This window comes from Quercus suber, unplaced genomic scaffold (assembly GCF_002906115.3).
Source record: "Quercus suber isolate HL8 unplaced genomic scaffold, Cork oak 2.0 scaffold_63, whole genome shotgun sequence".
Classification (NCBI taxonomy): Eukaryota; Viridiplantae; Streptophyta; class Magnoliopsida; order Fagales; family Fagaceae; genus Quercus; species Quercus suber.
In genome coordinates, this window is record NW_027069528.1 from 312411 (window position 1) to 321468 (window position 9058).

A 9058-nucleotide genomic window follows, 5' to 3' on the forward strand; every position below is an offset into this window, starting at 1 on the left:
TCTTTGTTTTTGAAATTCACCACTTCAAGGTACAATCTCTTGTTCTCAAAATTCTGAAATTGACTTAGTACGTGTTATCAATATCGAATGAAGTAGATCCGTTTAAAACTTATTTTCCGCTGCACTCATCTCTAATTTCCATCACCTTACTTTTTCAAGCTCTCTATTATGTGAAAGATGGAAGTTTTTCTTGTACAATGATGGTGTTCTTTGATGAGAATCAACAAGCATTCAAGGATCCATTGCATGTTCCAGTTGGGCCTATTACTAAAGCAAGATCCAAGAAGATCAAAGAAGCACTTAATGGGCTGATTCAAGAGATTTGGGCTGATTCTAACGTAAGATATTCTAAGCTTGGCCCAAAGGAAGATGAAGGCGTAATAAATTTAATTCAAGCTATTGAGGGCTGATTTGGCTTAATTGGGCTTAATTTATGACGTGGATTAATGGCTGATTGATTTTCCAGCTCCATATCAGTTAATAGATATTTTTCCTAGTCTGGAGCATCTATTTTTGGACTAGATCTACCTTAATTTTAGGCTTTTATTATTTAGAACGTTTTTAGCTATTTTTCCTATTTGGGATATGCTAATTTCAGACCAAATCAACTTTTATTTAGGGTTTTATTATTTAGTACGTTTTTTATATTTTTCTATTTTCAGTCATGCCTTATAAATAGCATGCACTCATTGTAATAAGGGATTATTGAATAAAAATCAGAAAAGGTGAGGTTTTGCTCTTCTTTTGGTTCTTCAAGGACTGTAAACTTATCAGGGATTCTTCCTTGTGGCGTTCAAACTTTATTCCTTTGATTCATGATTCTATTATAATCATTGGGTCAAGGTCTGTTATTTATACCTTTGGTTCGCGTTTCACTTATAAACGTTGGGTCAGGGTTTTATCAAAATCTGAATTTTAGCTTTCTTGGGCAATTATTCCAATACTGTTTGTTGGGTCTCAAAGCGTGTCGTTTGAGGTTCGCATCATTCTTCCTAAAAAAGAGGCTTTTTATCTACCTTACTTCCTTACAAACTTTCTACTATTTTCTCTAATATTCTCTCCTAGTTCTTCTGTCCTAATGGTCCAGCTACGTGTTCCTCTTATAGTCCAAGGAATGTTGTCAAGTACAAAATATAGGTGTCAAAATGATTCCTCTATTTGAGTCCTAATACAACTACTGTACCATATAGTGGCTGAAGGAAAGAGAATAAGCACACCAAAGCCAGGGTAGCAACATGGAGGGTGACCCTGCCACTACGTGGGGAGCAATCCTTGGACAAGGAAAGGGACATCGGGGGCATTGAGGGTGATGCACATGTCCTTAACAATGATCCAACACAAGCACAACCAATAAAAAGGAGGGATTTCATAGCCTCTGACCATAACGGGTNTAATTTTAGGCTTTTATTATTTAGAACGTTTTTAGCTATTTTTCCTATTTGGGATATGCTAATTTCAGACCAAATCAACTTTTATTTAGGGTTTTATTATTTAGTACGTTTTTTATATTTTTCTATTTTCAGTCATGCCTTATAAATAGCATGCACTCATTGTAATAAGGGATTATTGAATAAAAATCAGAAAAGGTGAGGTTTTGCTCTTCTTTTGGTTCTTCAAGGACTGTAAACTTATCAGGGATTCTTCCTTGTGGCGTTCAAACTTTATTCCTTTGATTCATGATTCTATTATAATCATTGGGTCAAGGTCTGTTATTTATACCTTTGGTTCGCGTTTCACTTATAAACGTTGGGTCAGGGTTTTATCAAAATCTGAATTTTAGCTTTCTTGGGCAATTATTCCAATACTGTTTGTTGGGTCTCAAAGCGTGTCGTTTGAGGTTCGCATCATTCTTCCTAAAAAAGAGGCTTTTTATCTACCTTACTTCCTTACAAACTTTCTACTATTTTCTCTAATATTCTCTCCTAGTTCTTCTGTCCTAATGGTCCAGCTACGTGTTCCTCTTATAGTCCAAGGAATGTTGTCAAGTACAAAATATAGGTGTCAAAATGATTCCTCTATTTGAGTCCTAATACAACTACTGTACCATATAGTGGCTGAAGGAAAGAGAATAAGCACACCAAAGCCAGGGTAGCAACATGGAGGGTGACCCTGCCACTACGTGGGGAGCAATCCTTGGACAAGGAAAGGGACATCGGGGGCATTGAGGGTGATGCACATGTCCTTAACAATGATCCAACACAAGCACAACCAATAAAAAGGAGGGATTTCATAGCCTCTGACCATAACGGGTCACTGTCTCCCTTTTATGAGTACTAGGTGTCTATGTCAGGTGTAGATCTCACTCTTCCCTAAGATGATCACGCCGTTAGCATGGACCAAAGATCCTTTACTACAACCAACATTTCTTCTCCTTTGCTCACAACCATTCCACGTGTAAGGTTTGGATCTAGCCATGTTAGCATTCTCACATGCCTTAGCTGGTGTACTATACAAGCCTCCTGTTTGCGGGATGGGCCTGTGACTGGTGGTTCTCGACCCAAGTTTGGTATGCGCTAAACTTCCTTCTCCCACAAATAGAGTTTCATATTTTAGCACAAATTGTAATCCATGGGAATGGAGTAGCTATTGAGATATGCCATATGTATAAAATGTGTTTTTGGGAGTTTGAGATATGGTTTTGTTCCTACAATTTTAAGACATATAAATCTGATTTTATTCAGCAAAGAATTGACTGCAATTTTATAGCATTCTTAATGTATTTTAGTATTGGTGGTTGTGAAACATTGATTTTAAATTACATTAGGTGGCAAGTTTTTTTAATTTACATATTTATTTTATGATTTCTCAAACTTGTTTTTATATTTATTTAATTTTTTTTATTTGACCCTATGATTTGATTGTTGCCCTATTGGTGGGACCAATAACCCAATTCCCTAACTTTATTGATTCTAGTTTGGGTTATTAACCATGTTGGGTTCAATTGACTTGAAAGACGTGTCATAAACCTGATATCCCATGTTTTATGTACCATACAAGTGAGTGGTTAACGTAACATACTTAACCCCAAACTTATTGGGGCTTAAGTTTTTTATTTGAGAGCAACCTTACTGCAAGGCTGAAGGTGATAAAAAATTTTGACCCTTTTGTTTTGTTTTGTTTTTTTTTTTTTTTTTTTTTTTTTTTCTTTAATACATGTTAGCTTTTGTTGGGTGTGAATTATGAAAGGTGTCTGGCAGAATTTTTTTAAATTGGCTTTCCCTACTCTCTTGCATATTGGGGTTTATTGCATTGATTAGCAATGTTGATGATTTTTTTTTAAGGGAATGCCTCAATGAAGATATATATAGAGAGAGAGATTAAAGATTGGGAAGCTATAGTTTTATTTTTCCCTTCACCACTAATTTGAAAAGGAAAGAAAATCTTTTGAATACTTTTTTTGTTAGTTTATTTTTTTTTTTCATGATTTCAAATCCAGATGAGAATCAATTTTGCTATGGAATACTAGACATATTTCACCATTAATCTGTTACGAATATATTTGTATTTTAGCGTTCATATACAATGATGCTAGGTGTAATCAAGAAACAATAATAATTTATAATAATAAAAAACTAACACATAAAACAATTGTAAACTTTGATTTATAACTTTGTTTTTTTTTTTTTTTTTTTATTGTTGTTATGTAAAGAAATGGCCGGCTAAGAGTCATGAAATACATCTTTGTAGATTTGAATTTGAATTTAAATTATGAAATATGTTATTAGTAGCTCATCTTCAGCTTGAATTTAATGCCTCACCTTTTTTTTTTTCATATATATGATCAATTTATATTTTTACTCAATTAATGCTCTTTTTTGCCATTCAATTGGTACCTTTTCTTCTTTTTTACATTCATATATTTCAATGTCTATTCTTTTCAAATTTCTCTCATTTGTGTGTGTGACAAGGGTTTGTTTTGTTTATTGGCTTACAAGTGTCCAAAGGAATTTTAAAAAAAATAGTTCTACTATTTAAGCCAGATGACTGAAGCAATCTTTACTCAAAATTTGGTACATTTATTTGTCTTTTATCCCTAACAATGTCATTTTATTCATCTGAAGGTTGAGACTATACAAAATTATTGGTGTTAGAGTTTCACTTTTGGTCTTAGTATTTTATTTTTCCTCTTAAGTTGTAACTTTTATAAGTGAAAATTTACAACTTTTGTTCGACTCTTCCGTGCAATTTATTTTAGCAATTTTGTAAATTGGCATTATGTTTCCTTTTCAATCCCATTGAAGTCTAGCATCTTTGTTTACTGGCAATGCTTAGAATTTAGATACATCTTGAATATCAAGAATGATTAATGTAATTTATGAAAGATATTTGATTGAATGAGTAAGAAATTAACTATATTTGCGTAATTAATTGCATTGGAATGTACTTATATTAGTTATATATTTTCTAAATATTATCTCAAGCTCTTGGTTATCACATTATCTCATTGTATGTGATAGATTTTCTTACTTTGGTATATAATTTATACCATGATCTTGATTTTTTTTTTTTTTTCATATTGGGAAGTTATCAATAGCTTTCCCGTGCATCGCACGGGTTAGCAACTAGTTAGAATAATAATAAAGCTTTCTAAACATTAAAAATAGCAGAACATAACTTTTAGATCGGCTGGCCTCTGGATATATAGGACAAACAGTAAAGCATTAGTTTGCTTTCATGTTGAGGTCTGTTTATCAAACAAAAGACTATTGCAACAAAAAATAAAATAAAAAATTTAGGGTTTTAAAAATAGGAAAAATGCTAAAACCACAATAAAATTTACTATAAAATATTTACAAATTAATGTGACAATGATAAATATGATTAATAGACTTCAAAAACCTAATAAAAATTTGAATCACCTTTTTGAGATTAGTAATCCATCAATTTGTGAGTCTTAGTATCTCTAATAACGTTGCTATTAACAACACCTTTATGTAACAGTATTATGACATGCATATGAGTAATGATAATTATATTACAAATTTTACCACAAAAATCTTATAAATTAACATGCTACCATTCAAAAAAATGCTATTCAAACATTTAGTTATTATATTGTTTTAGGCACCAAACCAATCTTATCTTCACCATATCAATTTATAATTTTAAAAAAATAATAATAATAATTGTACTAACTCTAGCATTTCCTTACATATAGACCAAATCAATTTAAGTGATAAATCGATTGCATTATAATGAGTCGAAAAATAGTCTGGGATCGTCATTACCATTAATGACGATTAAAGAGAGTGTTACACATTTATTGCACGAATTGATGATGAAACATAATGGACGGAGCAACGGTAACAAGTGAGTTGTGCACTTTAGAGCTCCCAATGACAACATACTAGCCGTTGCTCATAAATGCAGGGATTTATTACCCATTAAGGCAAGGAACAACTATAAAAGAAAGGACGGAATCCAAAGGTACACACAAATACTCATCCAAAAATCACTCCAAGTCATTTTCTCTCTAAACGAACTTTCTCCCTTTCTGACTTAAGCATCAGAGTGTTTTTGGCAAACACCACACTAGTGTGTTCCATTTCTTTCTAAAGCTTTCTTGTAGGTTTGCAAAGGAGACATGACCAATCATAGCATCATCCATCCACTAAGACAAGGATCTCAACTAGTGATTTTTCGCATCATCAGTTTGGCGTCGTCTGTGGGGACGCTAATCATTCAAGCAGTTTTCTCTAAGTGACAAAAAAGAACCTCGTAGCACAAGATGGATGCCAAACAAGCTACACAACAGATCAAGCCTTGGTAGCCAGTGTGGAGGAATTGACTCACCACAATGAAGAACTAAGGAGAGCCGTTGAATCTCAGAGCGAGGAACGACAACGGATTATCGAGAACCAGAATGAAAAAGAATGCTGGAGTATCGAAGGAAACCATAATGAGGAAGAATCAGACAGCCAGGTTAACATGAGGATGAGGGTGTCAAAAGAAAACTTGTTTGGGATGGAGAGCGAGCTCTATTACATGAGGGGGAGATGGACGAGATCAGGAATGCAGTAAAAGACATAGCAATGGAGAACTTGGATAGAATAATTCGAAGGACGAATTCACCATTCACCATTGAAGTGTTGAATTGCCCTTTCCTACCAAAGTTTCACCTTCCCCAACTGAAGTCATTTAATGGTTCAAGAGATCCCTTGGATCACATCGAGCCGTTCAAGACTTTGATGCTTTTATAGATGACCCCAGATGAAGTAATGTGCAAGGCCTTCCCAACCAGCTGAAAGGCACAACCAGGGTGTGGTTAGGCAAACTACCCTCAGGTACCATTGCAAACTTCGAGCAGCTCAGCAAAGGTTTTGTTTGTCACTTCATTGGACGACAACGACACAATAATTCAAATTTGTTCATACGCAAATTCTAGTGGAGTGGCTCGCCCCCATTTCATTTATCTCCCGTTTCCTCCATTTTTAAATAGATGATTGATATTATCCAACGGTTAGCAAAAAAAGCCAAAATTTTCTCTTATTTTGTCATCTCTCTACCTCTCTCCTCTTCACCGTCTCTTGAGCCAAATTGAAGAAATTTTTAGCAAAAATAAACAGATTTTAAGAACTCCAAAACAAATAGATTTAAGACTTCTTGGCCAAACAACTTCACTTCTTGAACCACAAAACAAACCCTTTTTCTTCGAATCCAGCTAATGTGCTATATCGCCTCTTCAATCCCTTCCTTCACCGATCTGAAATCTCCATGAATCACAGGTCGGTGGTTCACGGCAGCGCACCGGTGGTCGTAATTTGTGCTATCTGCTGGTGGTGGCAAGTGGTTTGGGATTAGACCCTGGTAACTCTATCTATCCCCCGTCCACTTCATTTAGAGTTTTGTTTTTTGTTTTTTTTTTTTTTTTTTGGGCACCACTTGAAATATGTTCCAAAGTTTTTGATCTATCAAAATTGAAAAAACAAACTTGATTTTCCACGCGTACGCCATTTTCTGGCTATTGTTAGAGCTCACTGGAATCGAATAACTTGTTGTAATGAATTTATTCATTATCTTTCTCTATATGTAGTAATGTTGTCATTTGCGGTGAGAACTCTAAAAATTGCTCCTTGTAGTGAAAGGATTATTTACTGCATGAAGATAACATCTCAGTAGGAGAATTTTTTTTTTTTTTTTGGCTGTCAGAACTCAGAACTGTCTGTTCTTGTAATGTAATCACCTGAATTATCTGTGCTTACCCCAATGTCTAATTTTTCGTTATGAAAGCTGCAGTTGTTTATATTGTTGGGTTGAGAGATTAGCTAAATTAGGATCAATTTTAAAAGCATGATACTAAAATTCTTATAAGGATTTATAAATTTTGGTTTCCCTTTCCTTGTCTTTCTCTAAATTACCCTTTTTTTAATTAATGGTTTAGTTTATATGATATAATAAATAATAATGGTCCCCTTTGTTTTACAGGAAAAAGGGATTAAATCGACATAATTATGGTGAAGAAAAAAAAAAAAAAAAAAAGAGACGGCTCTGTTTTAGTTTTGAGCGTTTACTGTTTAGTATTTTTCACCTTTTTTTTTTTTTTTTTCTAAAATGCAAATTGCATTTTTGAGATGAAATTCATTCCAATTTTTAAATTTACTTTTGAATTGAGTTCTATGAATTTAAAATTTATTTATAAATAGACATTTTGTCCAATTTTATTTAAAAGGTTTTATCAAAAAGAAAAATATTAAGAATACTATTTTTGCCACAACTTTAATTACAACTTGCCCACATGGCAAGTCGTAAGTGGGGGGTTTTTTAGAAAATAACTACAAAACCCAAACAATATTATTAGTTAGGCAACGTTTCAAACATATTGCATTTCTAACAATTCGACTTCAGAGGAGTCGATTTTACTGTTCATATCGCCTATTCCTCGCGTCACGTAGCTCAATAAATCGAGTCCTTTGCACTCATTTTTTATATATTGAAAACGACTCCACTGAAGTCGATTTGCCCAAAAACGAAGAACGAAGAACGCAGAAGAACGAACCCAGAAGAACAAAGAAGAACGAAGGATGACAGAAGAACGAAGAACAAAGCACGAACGCAGCAAACGAACCCAGCAACACACACCCAGCAAACAACGAACGCAAGCGCCGACGAACCCAGGCGCCGACGAACCCAGGCGCCGATTTCACCAGACCCCGACGAACCCAGCAACATCGACGGCGAAGCACGAAGAACAAAGAACGAACCCAGTAAACGAAGAACAAACTCCAGGCGCCGATCCGATCCGATCCGATTTTTTCGTGTAGCCTTTTCTTCTTTTGCTGGGTTGCGCCTGGGTTTGCTCGTCGGTGTTGGGGTTCGTCGGGGTTTGGTCAGAATCAGCGCCTAGGTTCGTCGGCGCCTGCATTCATCGTTTGCTGGGTGTGGTTTCAACCTCTAGTAAGAAAAATCAGCAACACATGGTGCCGCAAATGTTTGTGTGGAGCATTTGATTTCTATACAAAGAAATCGACTCCACTGGAGTCGGTTTCTATGTATAGAAAACGACTCCAATGGAGTCGATTTCTACACAAACAAATTAACTTCACTGAAGTCGATTTATTAAGCTACGTGGCGCGAGGAATAGGCGATATGAACAGTAAAATCGACTTCTCTGAAGTCGAATTGTTAGAAATGCAATATGTTTGAAACGTTGCCTAACTAATAATATTGTTTGGGTTTTGTAGTTGTTTTCTAAAAAATCCCCGTAAGTGGTGTTGTATAAGTTGTGAGTCCACAGCTCCACCACTCACGACTTACCACATGAGCTAGTTGTGGCAAAAGTTATGATGATACTTGAAAATCAATAAGCTGAATGCTATGAATTTCAATGATGGTCGGATGACCTAAAGAGGAAGAAAGAGGTTATTGAAGATAACCGAGGTGAACTGGCTAATGACCTTTTGACGGTTAAGTAAGTTTTTTTTTTTTGTAAAACACGAGTATAGAGAGTGGATGAATAGTAGAATGTACCTTGATTATATGAGGTTTGGTCCCTTTTATAGAGAGTTCAGAATAGGTCTACTTGTTAGGTGCCACTAATATCGTGAGTAATGTGTGGATT